This window comes from Hylobates moloch, unplaced genomic scaffold (assembly GCF_009828535.3).
Source record: "Hylobates moloch isolate HMO894 unplaced genomic scaffold, HMol_V3 SCAFFOLD_12, whole genome shotgun sequence".
Taxonomy (NCBI): Eukaryota; Metazoa; Chordata; class Mammalia; order Primates; family Hylobatidae; genus Hylobates; species Hylobates moloch.
In genome coordinates this window covers 39,302,041-39,319,972 of record NW_026652287.1, presented here as the reverse complement: position 1 = coordinate 39,319,972, position 17,932 = coordinate 39,302,041, and the positions used below count along the sequence as shown (strand labels likewise).

General features: G+C 52.9%; 1 protein-coding gene across 2 annotated transcripts in view; it reads left to right on the top strand.

Annotated features, from left to right (window-relative positions):
• Positions 1-17,932, top strand: part of MLLT1 (MLLT1 super elongation complex subunit) — a 71,724-nt gene that overhangs the window by 34,493 nt on the left and 19,299 nt on the right. The window lies entirely within an intron of this gene.

The following is a 17,932-nucleotide window of genomic DNA, read 5'->3' as shown; positions in this document are numbered from 1 at the left end:
CATGCGGCCTCGAGGCTTCTGCATGCTGCGGCTGAACTGTTCTTTTGGAAAGTGGCCTTGACGGTGGCCTGGGAGGGCATGCTGGGGCTGCCCCGGGACAAGGCAGTGGCCCGGATGAATAAATTGGTTCCTCAGTGCACTTGGCCCAGTCAGATGAGGGAGTCTTGTTTAAATGCTCTCTTTGTATCTGTTTGTTGTCCTGGAAGTGGTCAGAGATATTTAAAGCCCTTCCTGTTCTAGTGAGTGGGTAACATCTCAGACCTCGGGCTGTCCAGTAGAAATCTTTATTATTATTATCTTTTAGCCACATTAAAAAAGTTCAAAAGAAACAGGTGAAATTAATTTTAATAATTAGGTTAACTCAGTGTATCTAAAACATTATCATTTCAACATGTAATCAATATTTTTTAAGTATTGAGAGATTTTACATTCTTTTTTCTTACCAAGTCTTTGAAATTCAGTCTGTTTATTATACTTGCTGCACGTCTCAATTTGGATACAGAAACGTCATCAGAAAGGCTTGATCTGTATTTAGATTCCATAAAATTCACAGTTGAACAAAGAAGTAGATTCACACACCCAAGCTGCTCCAGACGCATAAAAATCTTCATTACTGAACCGAGTATGGTTCCTGACTGGGAATCTCTCATAGTTACGATTTTTTAAATTTGGAAATAATTTTAGACACAGAAGAGCTGCAAAGACAGTACAGAGAATTCCCATAGGACCTCCCCCACAACCCAACCTCCCTTAATGTTAACATCTCACATAACCACGGTCCAGTGATCAAAACCAAGACAGTAGCATCTGTACAATCGCCATGAACTAAACTAGGGACTTGGCTTGGGTTTCCCAGTTTTCAATTCATGTTCTTTTTCTGTTGTGGAACCCACCCCAGGATGCTGCACTGTTGCCTGTGTCTCTTTCCTCAGTCTTTCATGACCTTGATATTTTTGAAATGTACTAGTGGGGTATTATGTAGACTCTCCCTCAACTTGCCATTTTCTCATGGCTAGTCTGTGGTTATAGTTCCATAAGAAGACCACAGAGGTAAATGCACTTCTGCTTCCATCATATTAGGAAGTGCCAGATATTAACATGATCCATGGTTAACAGCTGAGGTTGACCTTGATCTCCTGGTTAAGTGGTGTCTGCCAGGTTTCTCCACTGGTTGTTGCTTAGAAGAAGCAGGTCACTAAGTCCAGCCCACACTCAAGGGAGAGGAATTAACTCCTCCATCCTGGTGGGCGTAGGTTAAAAACACTACAGTTACTAATACCCATTTTGGGAGAGATACTTTGAAGCTGTGCAGATAACCTGTTTTGTTTTGTCTTTTTTTAAAAATACAGATGGAGTATCCCTAATCCAGAAATCCAAAATAAAAAATGCTCCAAAATCTCAGGCTGGGTGCAGTGGCTCACTCTTGTAATCCCAGCACTTTGGGAGGCCAAGGTGAGTGAATCACCTGAGATCAGGAGTTCGAGACCAGCCTGGCCAACATGGCACCCCGTCTCTGCTAAAAATACAAAAATTACCCGAGCGTGGTGGTGCACGCCTGTAGTTCCAGCTACCTGGGAGGCTGAGGCACAAGAATTGCTTGAGCCTGGGAGGAAGAGGTTGCAGTGGGCTAAGATCACACCACTGCACTCCAGCATGGGTCACAGAGTAAGACTCTGTCTCACAAAAAACAAACAAACAAACAAAAAAACACCAAAATGCTCCAAAATCTGAAACTCTGAGCACCAACCTGACACTCAAAGGAACTGCTCACTGGAGCATTTTAAACTGTAGATTTTCAGATTAGGGATGCTGAACCAGTAAGAATAATGAAGACATTTAAAAATCCAAAAAAAGATCTGAAATCCAAAACATTTCTGATCCCAAGCATTTTGGATAAGAGCTACTTAACCTGTAGTACCACCCACTAATTTTAGCCTCCCCCAGTGGTGGCCTACTGGTAGTTTTAATTTCCTCCTTCCTTTCTACATTTATTAACTGGAATTTTTCGGTAAGGAAGAGCTGTCCCTTCTCTTCCATTTATGTATTCAGTTATTCGTATCAACACGGATGGACTCATAGGTATTTGGTTTTTTTTTGGAGTTATAATCCAGTCTGTTGTTACCTGTTTGTTATTGAAATTGTTCTCGCATTCGGGCCTGTCATTTCATCATGTTCCCATGGTTTTGGCGGTGCTTTCACATTCTGGCACCACAGGCTCACCTTGTATTCCCCTGCCCCAGCCCTAGAATCTTCCACTGCTCCCAGGAGCCTTAGTTCCTGTTGCTGGAGAATGGTATTTAAAAGCCAAGATCTGGGAGCTAAGTGTGCTCACTGCTGCTTAGTTGTCACTGCGTTTAGGTCCTCTCATATGACAGAGCTAGGAAACCACCCCCACCCTTTACATCTGTGTTTAGTTCTGTATCTGTCTGTGTAATATGAAAACAAACGTACATTCCTCTGAGGCTGCCAACTCCAATCCAGCACCAGCGGGCTCATTCACGCCTTTCCCAGTTGCTTCCCTGTGGCTGTCTGAAGGAGGAAACCTGGCTCCCGTTATCTGTACTGTGTTTGTTTACCTGTTTAATTCCAGGATACCTGGAAAGTAGTTTCAGAATCGACAGCCAGCCCTCCTGTGTTGGCAGCTAGGGCTCAGCATTGGTGTGCAGCTCTTTCTGTCAAGTTGGAACGCTGCAAGGTTACAAGGTTATTTGTGGCAGTCCCTTCCCTGGGATCGTCATGTCATGCATTTGTCATACAGTTAGCTTCGTCAGTCACAGTTGCATTTCATCTTGGGTCTGCCCCCTCTGCCCATCTGGTTATTAGTTACTTATTTTTTAATTTGTATTTTGTGACGTTTACTCTGGGTTTCAACATGCAGAGAGTTGTGTATCTACCGGGACTCCGCCTCCCGCACCTCCGATTCCCACTTGCTGTCCCTTTGAAGTCAGTCCCCCCTCCCACCCCCAGCCCTTACAACCACTCATCTGTTTGCCATTCTTGTAGTTTACCTTTTCCAGATTGTCCTAAGACTCAGACAATATGTCGCCCTTTTGTATCTGGTTTCTTTCACTTAGCAAAGCGCACTTAGATTTGTCCATGTTGTTGTATGAATGAATCTTTGTGTTTTGTTGTGTTTTTACGAGGAGTGTTCCACTGCGTGGATGCCTTACGGTTTGTTTATTCGTTCACCCGTTGAAGGACGTCTGTGTTGTTTCCAGCTCTTGTGATTATGAATAAGGCTGCCTTAAACATTTGCATACGGGTGTTTTGTGTGACCATGTTTTCAGTTTATTTGGATAAATGAGTGGAGCTTGCTAGGTCACATGATATGGGTCTATTTAACTTTTTAAGAAACTGCCCAGTGGTTTTCTTCTAAAGGGGCTGTGCCATTTTGCAGCCCCATCAGCAGGAAGAGTTCCTGTTGCTCCAAATCCTCACCAGCCCTTTAATATGGTCAGATTATTTTCCTTTTTTTTTCCTCTTTGTTTTCTTTTTCTTTTTGAGGTGGAGTTTCACTCGTTGCCCAGGCTGGAGTGCAAAGGTGTGATATTGGCCCACTGCAACCTCCATCTCCCGAATTCAAGCGATTCTCCTGCCTCAGCCTCTCGAGTAGCTGGGTTTATAGGCATGAGCCACTGTGCCCGGCCAACTTTTTGGGTTTTTTGTTTGTCTGTTTTGAGACAGCGCCTCACTGTGTCGCTTAGGCTGGATGGGGTGCACTGGTGCAATCACAGCTCACTGCAGCCTCTATCTCCTGGACTTAAGCAATCCTCCTGCCTTAGCCTCCCAAGTAGCTGGGACTACAGATGCATGCCACCACACCCAGTGAGTTTTTCTTTTTTTTTTTTAAATTAATTAATTAATTAATTTTTTTGAGATGGAGTCTTGCTCTGTCGCTGAGGCTGGAGTGCAGTGGCACGATCTCAGCTCACTGCAAGCTCTGCCTCCCGTGTTCATGCCATTCTCCTGCCTCAGCCTCCCAAGTAGCTGGGACTACAGGTGCCCACCAGCATGCCCGGCTAATTTTTTTGTATTTTTAGTAGAGACGGGGTTTCACCGTGTTAGCCAGGATGGTCTCAATCTCCTGACCTCGTGATCTGCCCGCCTCGGCCTCCCAAAGTGCTGGGATTACAGGCATGAGCCACTGTGCCTGGCCCTCACACCCGGCGAGTTATTAAAAAAAATTTTTTAAAGGGCTGAGCACGGCAGCTTATGCCTGTAATCCCAGCACTTTGGGAGGCTGAGATGGAAGGATTGCTTGAGCTCAGGAGGTTGAGACCAGCCTGGGCAACATGGTGAAACCCCATCTCTAAAAAAAAAAAAAAGAAAAGGAAAGAAGAAAGAGAAAGAAAGAAAGAAAGAAAGAAAGAAAGAAAGAAAGAAAGAAAGAAAAGATTTTTAATTTTTTTTGTTGTTGAGAGAGTCTCACTATGTTGCTAAGGCTGAGCTCGAACCCCCAGCCTCAAGTGATCCTCCTGCCTCAGCCTCCCAAAGTGCTGGGATTATAGGCATGAGCCAACACACCTGGCCCCATTCTTTATTTAACTTTTTGAGTAACTGCCAGACTGTTTTTCAGCAGCTGTGCCATTTTACATTCCCCCAGCTAGGTATGAGGGTTCTGATTTTTCTACATCCTCACCAGCAACTCATTTTCTGCCTTTTTGATTATAGCCATCCGTCCTAGTGGGTGTGAAGTGGTGCTCGGTTAGGTTTTGATTTGCATCTCCCTGACGGCTGACGGTAATGAGCATCTTTTTCACGTGCTTATTTGCAACCCATATATTCTCTTTGGTAAAGTATCTGTTCAGAATTTTGCCCTTCCCTCTCATTAAAAAAATTGGGTTAGCTGTTTTCTTGTTGTTGAGTTCTAAGAGTTCTGTATATACTCTGGATACAAGTCCTGTACTTAGTATATGAGTTGCAAATATTTTCTCCAAGTCTGTGGCTTATCTTCTCATTCTCTTAATAGTATATTTTTGTCTAGCAAATGTTTTTTATTTTGATGGACGGCTTACTGTTGTTTTTCTGGCGAGTGCTTCTGGTTTTGTGTCTGAAACCCTTTGCCACACTTGAGGCCCATGCCTCTGTTTTCGCTGTCTGCTGGCAGCATGCACCAAGCCCACTGTTGAGAGAGGCAGGGGAGACTGCCCATGGGTAGCGGGTATCTAGTAAGGGAGGCCCTTATTACCCATTTATTCTTCGCAAATGAGGGTTGTTTTTTTTTTAATGTTCGTTTACAATGAGGAGGAGGAATTGCTTTTCTTCCATTCTTTGCTGGAGTTTCATGGATTTCTTCATGTGACAGATATTTACCAAGTCTAGGCCCAGTGAAGACCAAGTGAACACGTTCCCCTCTCTTGTGGAGTTCACAGACTGACAGGGCAAGAGACAGCGGACACACGGGAGAGGAAGTGACCCATCAGAATGAATTCCAGGAAGTCCAGGGGCTGGTTGCTATGAGTGTGTCACGGGGACCCAGTTAGAAAGGGTCAGGTGGGTTCCCTTAAGAAGCGAGATTGACTTCTTTTTTTTTTTGAGGTGGAGTCTCGCTCTGTGGACCAGGCTGGAGTGCAGTGGCGCGACCTTGGCTCACTGCAAGCTCCGCCTCCTGGGTTCACGCCATTCTCCTACCTCAGCCTCCCGAGTGGCTGGGACTACAGGTGCCCACCACCACGCCTGGCTAATTTTTTTGTATTTTTAGTAGAGAGGGGGTTTCACCGTGTTAGCCAGGATGGTCTCGATTTCCTGACCTCGTGATCCACCTGCCTTGGTCTCCCAAAGTGCTGGGATTACAGGCGTGAGCCACCATGCCCGGCCGATTGACTTCTTCTTACGTGAGGCTGAGAGAATGGGGTGGTCTCTTCTAGGGGGAGGGGCAGCTGTTTGAAAGGCAGAGTCCAGGTGATGAAGCGGGGGCTGGGGCGAATGTGAGGGAGGTCAGCTGGATGGGCAGAGCTGCTCATCAGCTGGGGGTGACATGGTGGCATTTGCCGTCAGATCCTGCATAAGGGGTCGAGTTCTCCGGGTTCGCCTGCCTCTGGGCGTAAGCTCTGTGGCCGTGGCTTCAGAAGCCCCAGCCAGGTGCCTGTCCCATGCCTGTCCCGTGATGTTCTGGAGTAGGTCAGTGACATTATAATGCAGACCTGGCTCCATCTCTCCCAGAAGTAATTCAGTGGCTGCCAAACAGGAAGTGCTTGTCTGTGCCCTGGAGTCAGTTAGGAGGCAGGGTCAGGGCTTCGGGAGGGGCCACAGAGCTGACCTGGGGGGCTTTGATGCCCTCGTCCTGGGCAGGGCAGGGGCCTGGGGGCTGCCGGCCTCCCCGAGCCTTCCCGGGGTGGGGGCCCCCACTGACATTCATGGCCCTGCTCGGGCTGGGATCGGTTCTCAGGGTCTCTTTCAGCTTTACCGCTTGGTGACCCCGCCACGTTCCCGCTTTACGTTCCCAGCAGACTTTAGCACGGTCGATTTTTGTCTTGCTTTGTTTTGAGGCATTAGCCAAGATCAGCAGCTGGACTCAGGAGCTCTTCTCTGAGGCATCATTTGATGTGACTTAATTTCCTTGGCAATCCTTTTAGCCCTCGCCTTTGTCGCTTTCATGCCAGTGCTGGCTGCCAAGTAGTCCTGTGTTTCTAGCTTGGTGTGCTTGGCAAAACCGAGAGGGGTAGAGGGAGCTGCTGTCAGATGGGGAGAGGGGTCGTCTGAGATGACAGTGGCCAGCTCTCCTCTCCTGTGGCCGGCGTTGGCTCGCAGCCCCCCAGGTGCCCTGTAGATGCAGTCACATGAGGGGATGCCGGCTGGGGCACTTGTTTCTATTGAACCGGGTACCAACAGCACCAGGAAAGAGGAGTGTGGCTGTTTGGGGCGGTAAAACTTGCCCTGCCCCTGACCCCAGATTCCTCTTCCTTCAATCTAAGTCTCCCATGACTTCAGTTGAAGGAACCCATTCTGAAAGCAGGAGAAAAAACACACGAGGGGTACGCACTGATTGTGAGAGACAGTCCAGTGTTAGAAACGGCAAAGTGTGAAAAAGAAGTTTATTTTGGTTATTTACCACTAGTATTAGACCTCCTCCTCAACCCCTGCAACAAGCTGTCATTGGACAGGGAGCCACAGCCGTCACCAGTCCACCGTGGCCTCCCACATGCAGATGTCCGAGGGCACAGGAAGGGCATTACATGGAGAGTTTTAAAAGTAAGTTAAACTGCACTGGCCTCAGAGCCTTAAGACCCTCAGAGGCATCTTCCTGACACATCCTGGGTGGCTTGTGTTGGGGGGGCCCTAGGCAGTCACACATGCCAGAGGAGGTTCCAAGGACACCAAGCCGGGGTGCCCTCCGCAGCCGCCACCCTCTGTAGAGTGGAGATGGCTCTCAGCCGCAAATGCTGCCCTACACGCGTTCCACTTGGGCTGTCCCTGTGTGCGCTCAGTTTGAGACTGGGAGAGCAGGTCTTGAGGCAGGGAGCCCCCTCTGGGCCCCCATTGTCTTCTCCCCTTGCCCCCAACCCGCTGGCGCAGAAGCCGAGCAATGCTCACACTCCCTCCCTGGCTCCCAGGCTCCCGGGGCCTTGCAGAGTTCAGGAGGCGGGCAGCCCCTCTGGTGAGCCCATAGAGCGCTCCGCCAGGGACAATCGGCCGGTTGATGTGGCCGAGGGGGAGGCCTTGGCTGGTGGATTGCTGAGGGAGCCAGAACAGAAGCCACATTGTGTGCGGGGACCCAGGGCAGGGCCGAGCTGCCGCGTTGTGACAAGCCGCATGGATGCGTGCCAGCTGTGGCGCAGTCTGTCTTTCCCCAGAGCATCCTTCTGTTCCCTGAAGTGGGTCCCCAGACGCATCTGTGTTTCCTAGAGGGCGGGTCCGGAGCCGGGCAGAGAAGCACAAGGAAAGAACGAAGGCACCCATCGCTGCAGGGAGAGAGGAGGTGCTGCGCAGCCCTGCGCCCGCCACGGCCACCCCAGGACCTCCAAGGCTGGGACGGTGGGACGGCCCAGAGGCCCAGAATGCCTTCTCCTGGTCCCTAGAGAAGAGGCTGGAAGAATTGGCTGGGCATTGAAAGCACCCATTATGTTCCCCAAATTTCCTATCTCGGCATGTGCCTGATAAAATTCTTTCCCAGCTTCTCTGAGGCCATCTTTCCTGACTGATGTTTGTGCCTCCTGTAGAGACAGGGCCGCAGGACGAAGGCATCTGCCCTGTGGCTCCCAGAGCAGGGAAGGTGCTGTCCAGCGGGGGGGCTAGGGGCCTGGTGCCGTGGAGCCCTGAATGGACCCTGCCTCCAGCTGGACTCTGCCTGACAGTGGCCTGGGGGACACGGGCTCTTGGGATGGGGCGGGGGTCTAGGAGCTGTGGGTTCTGGCGGCCTCAGTTCAGGCTAGAGAGAGGCTGTCCTCATACTGGGCATGAGGGAGGCAGGAGGCCCCGGGACTGACCACTCGCAGGTCTCGGCTCAGCTGCTCGGCCTGGCAGCATTGGGCTGGTGACTTTCATGGGCTCACCTTGGGGATACCTCCTCCTGTCTTCATTTGTTATGGTCCAGATTTCAAACTGCCATTTTACACGTGTTTACGTTGCCGGCCGCTTTCTCCCCTTTCTGGTGTCAGACTGAGGAGAAATCATTAAGTTTGGCCTCCAGTTAATAGAAGCCAACTTTAAGTCTAAAAACGTCTGTTTCCATGGAGAGCGTTTTAAAATGTGGTGTCTGCCTTTCTGCCTCCTTGTTTTGGTTTCTAATTGCTCATCGATGCAGGAATTGATTCCGGTTATCGGAAATGTGAAGCACAGAAGGACACAGGGTAGGAACTGGAGCTCCTCCCTTTTCCATCCCTCTGCCCCTGAATTCTCCTGCTCTCTCAGGAGGTTCTTAGCTGAGTGTGGGGTCCATTCTCTCCCTGTGCGTCTGACATCACGCCCACAGCGCTTTTGAATCTGAGAGCTGTAGGGTTCCGTGGTGCTTTCAGTCTTGTGGTTTGCTTTCTTCTCCCAGCGGTGTGTCCCGGGGGTCTCTGGGCCAGCGTGTGATGAGGAGTAGCACTTGAGTGCCTGTATATGGGGTGGGTTCTGCCTTTCCCACTTCGCAGGTGAGGACACTGAGCACAGACGGGCAGCGTCACCTGCTCCGGCTGCACGGTGAGTGCCAGGGCCAGCTCCGCTTAGAGCCTGCCCTCTGCGTCACCTGCTGCATCTGTCGAGCTCCTTCCAGTGGCGGCAGCGTGCTCCACAGTGGAGTTTGAAGTTCAGGGGTACAAGAAGAAAACTCCCCCGCCTCCCCTGACCAGGGCCAGCCCCTTCCAGGCAGGCCTGTAGGTGGCTGGCTTTCGCTGCTTCATACAGGGCTGCAGGCCCTGAGCACACCTGTAGGAGGGGGCGGGGCCTCTGGGGTCTCCATGGCCTCCCAGGCTGAGCGATCAGGCAGGCATGGAGGGGCCTGGGCTAATGCTGCCCACGCTGTCCTCCCAGCCAGAGGCACCGCCGGCCTTTCTGCCTCCTTCCCGTTTGATTCCTGCCTCTCTCTGAGGCTCAGAGAGGTGCAGCAGCCCATCCAGGGTCACACAGTGAGCCAGTGCTGAGCCGCTTCAGCACCCAGGAGTCCTCTGACTCCTGGTCGGAGGTTTTCAGCCCACATTGTGCTGTTTTACCTAAGCCTTAAAAAAAAAAAAAGTTTTTCTTTTGATGACAAAGCCAAGGTGATATATGCAGGTTACAAGGAATTGAAATCCTCTCCATGATAAGCAATGTTTGTCCTTCCAAAACAGTTCTCTGTGTGCGTGAGTCTGTGTGTGCGTGTGTGTATGTGTACAGGTGTGTGGATGTGAGTGGGTGTGTATATGTACATAGGTGTGTGTGTAAGTCTGAGTGTGGGGGGTGGGGGGGTGGGTGTTTGTACACGGGTGTGTTTGTGTGTGTGTTTGTACACAGGTAGGTGAGGGGTGAGTATGGACGTGTATGAGTGTGTACATGGGTGTGTGGGCGGGTGTGTGTGTGTGTACACAGGTGTAAGGGCAGGTGAGTGTGGGTGTGTGCGTGTGCATGTGTGAGTACACAGGTGTGCACGTGGGTAAGTGTGTGTATGCATGTGTGTGTGAGTGTGTGGGCGTGAGTGTGACTGACACCTCTGAACTCCCTGCCTGTGGCCCTCCGGCGTCAGCACAGGCCGCTGTGCCTGGTTCTGGCCAGGGTCCATGTCGTGTACCCTGGCATTTGTGTCAGCTGTCATTTACCTGGCTGTTCTGGGGGGGACATTTGGCATCTCGGGGTCTCCCTCTGCAGGGGTGCCTCGGTGACCCCTCGTACATTTCTTTATACTCTCTGGATATTTCGGTCGGATCTCATCCTGGACGTGGGATTTCAGGGATGAGGTTGTTTGCTTCTTGGATGTCTTTTTTCCACATTTCTGCTCTTCCCTTGCTTTCTCGCCGGACTGTGTCAGCCCCATTCCAGTTTGCTGTGGACCGGTGAATGCGAGAGCCTAGTGCCTTACAGCTGTGTCCAGAGGCGGGGCAGGGCTCTGTGGATGCGAGAAGCTTTTGATGTGTGGACTAGTGGGTTTGGCATTTATTGGTTCTGTGAGGCCTCGGTAAATGGCCAGATGCCACGAAACCTGAGCTTCCTCTCCTAGCAGTTGGTGAGAGAGTGATGCCCCCCTGGAGCGTTGGTGTGGACTAAGGTGTGGCGGTGTAAGGCCTGCGGCCCCACGCCCAGCCCCACAGTGCTCACCGCCTAGTGCCAGGGTAGCCTCCTGAAGCAGAGCAAGGCATTTGCCACTGGCCGGAGAAGGCCCTGGCGGAGGGCTCCATCTGGGCTCCATGGCGGGGACTTGCCCGGTTCCCCACTGTCTTCCCAGCTCCAGGACAGGGGCAGGGTGGTAGGGACACAGGTGGTGTTGAATTCAAATTCAGAGCTGTGAGGCAGGCTGGGGGCCGAGCCAAGCATATCTATTTAATTCTCCTTTCTAATATAGATGACGTAAAAAACATACACAGAAGCAGAGAGAACGGCAGAGCAGCCGCCCCCCACCTCCGGCTCCCACAGCCGGCAGCCCGCATGGGGTGCTTTCTCCTCTCTCCCCGCCAAGGGTTGTTCTGAATCAGGTCCTACACATCATGTCTTCTAATCTGCTAACATTTCCTGCTGTGCTTATAAGAGATAAGATTCTTAAAATAAAACAAAAAAAAAACCCTAACCACAATATCATTCTGGCTAGAAATTGGTAAATTAGTAATTCTTTAACATTATCACATGCCCAATACCATCAGTTTCCCCTGTCATCTCACACACAGTCAGCTCTCTAGAGCCTGCAGCTAGTTCCCTGCAAAAACTGAGGGAGGCTCTGTGTGTGTGAACATACATCTTTTAAAATTAACGTGTTCACTTCAGGATTCAAGTAAGGTTGGAGCTTCTCTCTGTCTTTCCCTCTTTAAGTCAGGGTCTCACTCTCACCCAGGTTGCATGCAGTGGCCTGATCATAGCTCACTGCAGCCTCGAATTCCTGGGCTTAAGGGATCCTTCTGCCTCAGCCTCCTGAGTAGCTGGTGCTACAGGTGCACTACCACACTCGGCTAATTTAAAAAAAAAATTTTTTTGTAGAGATGAGATCTCACTGTGTGCACCAGGCTGGACTCAAACTTCTGACCTCAAAGCGATCCTCCCGCTTCAGCCTCCCAAAGTGCCGGGATTGCAGGCATGAGCCATTGTGCCAGGCCCGAGCATTTCTCTTGATTGCTTTGTCTCTTTGTCTCTTAAGCATCTTTTTTTTTTTTTTTTTTTTGAGACAGAGTCTCGCTCTGTCACCCAGGCTGGAGTGCAGTGGCTCAATCTCGGCTCACTGCAAGCTCAGCCTCCCAGGTTCACGCCATTCTCCTGCCTTAGCCTCCCGAGTAGCTGGGACTACAGGCGCCCGCCACTATGCCCAGCTAATTTTTTTTTTTTTTTTTTTTAATTTTTAGTAGAGATGGGGTTTCACCGTGTTAGCCAGGATGGTCTCGATATCCTGACCTCATGATCTGCCTGCCTCAGCCTCCCAAAGTGCTGGGATTACAGGCGTGAGCCACCGCGCCTGGCCAAAATGTTTTTTTAAGCCCAGCATATGTCTCTGAACCCTGGGGCCTCAGAGGGGAATGCCAGGCAGCTGCCAGACAAGCTTGGCAGGGCAGAGATGGACAGCAGACAGCCAGAGTCGGCAGGAGCCGGAAGACCTTGCAGGAGGGCTGGTTGCTCTCCCCTCACACCCAGGATTGGGAGGGAAGCCTGGCTGTCCTCCAGGTGGGGTGTGGGGCAGAGGGAGTGTGGCCTCTCAGAGGTGGTGGCAGCAGCAGGTGCTCCACGCGTGGCCTGCTGGCCACAGGGCCTTTGCCTTGCTGTGCCTCGTGCCAAGGCCAGCCTGGCCACTCGGCGCCTGTGATCCTCATCCCAAGGAGCACCCGCAGGCGTGGTGGGCTCACTGCCTGGACTCCCCGTCCCGGGCACAGGATGGTGCATGCTACGGCCTTTGGCACAGGCACCTGTTTGGCCAGTTCCTCTGCATCTTAGTTTGCTGAGGCCAGAGAGACACTGGCTCGTGGCCAGCAGCCTGGGAGTGGGCAGCTGCTCGTGACCTGGCCGGGCCCGAGAACACTTGACTCTAGGAAGCTACTGACATTAGTGGGTCACAGCGCAGTCCGGCTGGAGTCACTAAGGGTGTCACACCTGGGCTGGTTGGCCAGCCACCTTCGACTTTGCCGGTGCTCACGGAGCCTGCTGCCAGGCCTCAGGGGCATGAAGGAGCTGCTGTCCTGACATCTCCCAGGAGGCTGGTTTCCAGGGGTAGCCAGGAAGGGGTTCGCAGCCCCCTGGGATGCTCCTAAGCTTTGTAGGCCCAGGTCTCATGTAGAGGGCGTGCCATTTAGTCATTCCCAGTGCCTGTGACTCACTGGCAGCTTCCAGCAGCCAATCCCAATCCCAGGGTGCTGGCCGCGTGGTGCTTCGGGGCATGACCTCTACCTGGCCAGCAGGGGGAGCCCTCCTTGCTTTTCGGTGCTGCCCCTCTCTGCAGTCGTGAACATGCTGGGTCTCCTCGTCATGGCTGCCTTCCCTGTTTGGTTTGTGTGGGCCACAGGAACCTCTTCAAGACCTAGGGCTTCCCAAGAACCTCTGCCAGGGTGCGCTGGCTCTGCTGCTGCCCAGATCCCCTGTCCGATTCAGCATCTTCATCTGTGACGGGGGGACACCAGGAACACCTGGGTTTGGGGCTGTGAAGCATTCGTATCCACTGAGTGTTTAGAAGGTGCCTGGTCACCGTCAGTGCTCTGCAGACACTGTGACATGGTGCAGTTGGTGTCACACCGGTGTCACTGCCGCATGGCTGTTTCGCCTTTGTGCTCTGTCTGTAAGATTAGAGACCTCTCCTCTCTCGTGATCCCTGCTGGGATCTTATGGTAGGCGCCTGTGGCATTTTTGGTGGATACATGAGTATTTAGGGATGTTCAGCAGACACAGTGCTAGTCCAGCACCAGGCCCATCAGGAACAAAACAGGACGGTCCCATTGTGTGTGGTGTTCATGGGTCAGTGGGGTGCGGGGACAGAAGACAGATGTGCTTCGGACTGCGAGGAGAGCTGGCAGAGAGTGAGCTGTGCTCTGTGCTTAAGGACAGCAGCAGGCCGGGGTAGGGATGGGCGGGGGTCAGGAAGGGGTGAGCTGGGTGGAGGAGGCATGGGAGAAGGCAGCATGTCGCTGTGGCTGCACCGAGGATGTGGCGCCTCCTCCAGGCTCATTGAGGCCGTTGGTGGGCTGGGGTGAGCCCTGAGCCCATGGAGATACTGTGGCCTGAAAGGGGGCTGTGGTGGAAGCGGGTGACGGTTAGGAGGCAGGTGGTCCAGGAGAGAGGGGCTGGCCGAGGAGCTCTGGAGAAGCGGCTGGACTCGTCGTGCAGCTGGGGTGCACAGCCGTGGCCAGGAGCGTGGAGAGGAGAGGACCCGGTTCTGAGCCCCAGGGTGCCCTGTGCCATACAGTGGGCAGAGCTAGGGAGCATCCCTGAGGCGTCCCAGTGCTTTGGTACCGTCTGGCTGCGCCTCCCCAGGTGCCCTTCTTAGCCCAGGCTGCTTTGTGGGGGCACTCACGGCTTCTGTGGGCGATAGGCAGGGTGCTGAGCGCTGTGGCTGTGGCATTGCGGCGAATCCCCCAATGCTGCCCATGAAGAACCTGAGGCCTAGGAGGCAGGATCACGGCCAGGCTCCCGCTGGTGGCCCTCAGGCCCCAGGCTTTCTGCACGAGGATGCCCCCCAGCCACGTTCATCCTCTGCACAGCCTTGCTGCCTAGCGTCCACTCAGAAGTTACCAGGGAAAGTTTGAAGCATTTACAGAGGCAGATGCAACAAACCCCCTCGTAGCCGTCACCCACCCAAAGGTGGTCCCTGCACAGCCAAGCCCGTTCCAGCCTGCGCTGCCCTCCTGGTCATTCTGGAGCAAATCCCAGAGGTCGTCATTTCATGTGTAAATATTTCAAAAGGGGCCTCTAACAAGACAGTGCTACCAGGACCATACCCATGAATTAGTAATCTCTTATGTTACCATATTACTTGGTTATATTAATTGATGATTAATAATCCCTTAGTCTCTCAATATGCCAGTGTTTAAAGTCTTGTTTTTTTTGTTTGTTTGTTTGAATCAGGACGTTGATGAGATCCACACGCTGTGATTCTTTGGTTTGTCTCTGAAATTCCTTTCTAGATTCTCCCGCCCCCTTTTCATTCACGCACTCTTTTTTTGCTTCGTGATTTATCTGGTGAAGAGTCAGGACCATGTGTCCCACAGAGCTTGGTACCATCTGGTTTTTGCTGCTTGTGGCCATGCTGTGGCACTCAGGATCGCCCTCTGACTCACGTGTCCCCGTCTCGGGGCCTGAATCTGGAGGCCCTGTCTCTCTGTGTGGCTGCCCACATCTCTGCTGCTGGCCGAGTGGATGGTGAGGTGCTAGGATGCTCTCATGGTCCTTCGTGGGTCAGCTGGGACAGTCTGTGCGGGTTAGCTGCTTGCCTTCTCCGGGTTCACCTAGTGGTGTCACTTCTGTAGGAAAGGCAGGACAAGAGCTCTCCTCCCCCACCCGGTTCCCCTTTATGTGCCAGGTTCCAGCCAGCCCTGCGCCCAGAAGTGCCGGCTTGCATCTCCCCTTTGCGCCATAGGCCGGAGGGTGTGGCTTCCTGAGACATGGATGTGACCGTTGTTCCTGAGCTGAAAACCCTCCTCCACCTCCGGACAGGGTTCCCCCTCCGCAGCCAGCGGCAGCCAAGGCCCTTCTCCCCAGGGTCGGCGCCACCACCTCTCTCCACCACAGCCGTGCTGGAGCCCGGGGGTCCCACGAGGACACCGCAGCCCGTGCCACTGTTTCCGGTGTGAGGCCGCACATGCTCCTGGCGGTCCAGCCTGGGCACCCGTCCACCTCTTACCCTTCTTGAGCTGACTGGCTCCTGGCCATCCTCCAACCCCACCACAGCCTCCAGGGAGCCTTCGCAGTCCCTCCCAGCCCTGCTGCTGGACCATCCCCCTGCAATCCGCCCTAGCATCTCACTTGGCTCACTTGGAACTGGGCCAGCCGCGTTCCTCGGGGGAAGACAGGGGAGGAGTCCTCACAGCCCCAGGTTCCCAGTTTGGCAGGAACCTCCGCCCCCTGGGACAAGTGTCTCTGTAAAGGCAGGGGACACAGAGGAGGGGCACGTGGCCACATTTGCATCCTTATGGAAAGCTGCATAGGGGAAGTGTGGACTTGGCGGGGGGTGTGTCGGTTAGGGATACGTTCAGTTGCTTGGACCAGGTGTGTAGCGGGGCTTCCTGTAGGGGCTGGTCTTCTTACAGGACAAGAAGGCAAGAGGCGCCGGGGCCTGGCATCCCTCCACATAGTCCTGTGGTGGTAGCCGCCCCCACAGGCACCACCTCTCGCGTTTTGGCAGGACAAAGAGAGGTGGCGAGAAACTTTGTCCCTGCAGTTTTGTTTGACTTGGGAAGGAAAGCCCTCCCTAGGCCGCCCTCCCTTCCATCTCCTTACCCAAGCCTAAGTCACATGTCCCCTTGGACAAGGGGAGGGAGCCCTAGCCTGGCCCAGACAGGTCACACCTCCCCGCCTGGGGCTGGGGCAGAGACTCTTCTGAGATCGGGGCTTTCCCCACACAAGGTCACTGTCGGCCACACCAGCTGGCCTTGGATCAAGAACCTGTTCATGTTCACTTGTCTGCCCTGACTGGACTCGTGGTTCTGGAGGCTCCTTCCCATGCAGGTGCACTTGGGACTCGTGGGCGGCTGCAGGAGCTGCCGCTGCCACCTGTGTTGCTAGCTGGGCCCCAACTCCCAGGAGGCGCCTGTCCCCAGAGCTTGCGGAGCCTGGTGCCACCTGTGCGAACCGTCCGGCACTGCAGGCAGGCTGGGGAGAGACGGCATGCTGCAGCACCTCGAGCCCCTCGGTCTGTCCCCTCTCACCAGGACTGAGGGTGTGGTCATACACCTGCGAGCTTAGGCTGCTGGGGAAAGGGCTGAGAATAAAGAGGGTGCAGAGGACGCCGGGCCCGGAGCTCTGCCCTGCATCCACACTGCCGACTGAGCCGGTGTGACGTCTCCAACTTCTGAGCAGTGTTTCCCAACTCAGAAGCCTTCACGGGACGCCCATACTCTTAGTTATTTTTATCCCGGTGGACTGCATTTTAACAAAGTGCGTTGTAATTCACCTACCATAAAATTCAGCCTTTTAAAGTATACAGATTTGGTGGTTTTAGTATATTCACAGTGTTGTGCAATCATCACAATTTTTAAATTCCAGCATATTTTCATCACCCCCAAAAGAAACCCTGTGTCTGTTAGAGCCACTCCTGCACCTCCCACCCACCCCCAGTACCCACTCACCCGTGTCTCTACATTTGCCTCAGCCTCCCAAAGTGCTGGGATTACAGGCATAAACTACAATGTCTGGGCCAAAATTTTGAAATGTTTCTGAAGTTCACGTGATCTAATTTTCCTTAGTTGCCTGTGCTTTTGGTGTTGTATTATAAGAAACAATTGCCTAATGCAGTGTCGTGATTGATACCTGTATTTTCTTCCGAGAGCTGTGTGGCGTTAGTGCTTACGTCCAGGTCTCTGATCCATTTTGAGTTGTTTTCTGTGTGTGGGTGGAGTAGGGCCACCTCCATTCTCCCCCAGTGGGTATCCAGTTGTCCCAGCACCATTGGTTGAAGAGGCTCCTTGGTCCCCATTGAGTGATCTCATCACCCTTGTCAAGCACCAGCTGCCCATAATGGGAGGACATGAACCTGCACGTCTGTTTGCTTGTTTGTGTGTTTGTTTTTCAGACAGAGTCTTTCTCTGTCGCCCAGGCTGGAGTGCAGTGGTGCGATCTTAGCTCACTGCAACCTCTGCCTACCGGATTAAAGTGATTCTCCTGCCACAGTCTCCCGAGTAGCTGGGATTACAGGCTCCTGCCACCACGCCCGGCTAATTTTTGTATTTGTAGTGGAGACAGTTTCGCCACATAGCCCAGGCTGGTCTCAAACTCCTGACCTCAAGTGATCCGTCTGCCTCAACCTCCCAGAGTTCTGGGTTACAGGCGTGAGCCACCACGCCCGGCCCATGCACATTGTTTCTGTGAAAACCTCCCTTCCTCCATGTGACATTCCGGCTTGTCATAGTGCGGTTCTCCCACACTCCCCTGGGACCTGTGGCTTACATCATTTGGGATGGGACAGGGTTCTTAAGGAAAAGCGGATGAAATTGTCTTGCTTCGGCCGGGCGCGGTGGCTCACACCTGTAATCCCAGCACTTTGGGAGGCCGAGGTGGGCGGGTCACGAGGTCAGGAGATCGAGACCATCCTGGCTAACACAGGGAAACCCCGTCTTTACTGAAAATACAAAAAATTAGCCAGACGCAGTGGCGGGTGCCTGTAGTCCCAGCTACTTGGGAGGCTGAGGCAGAAGAATGGCGT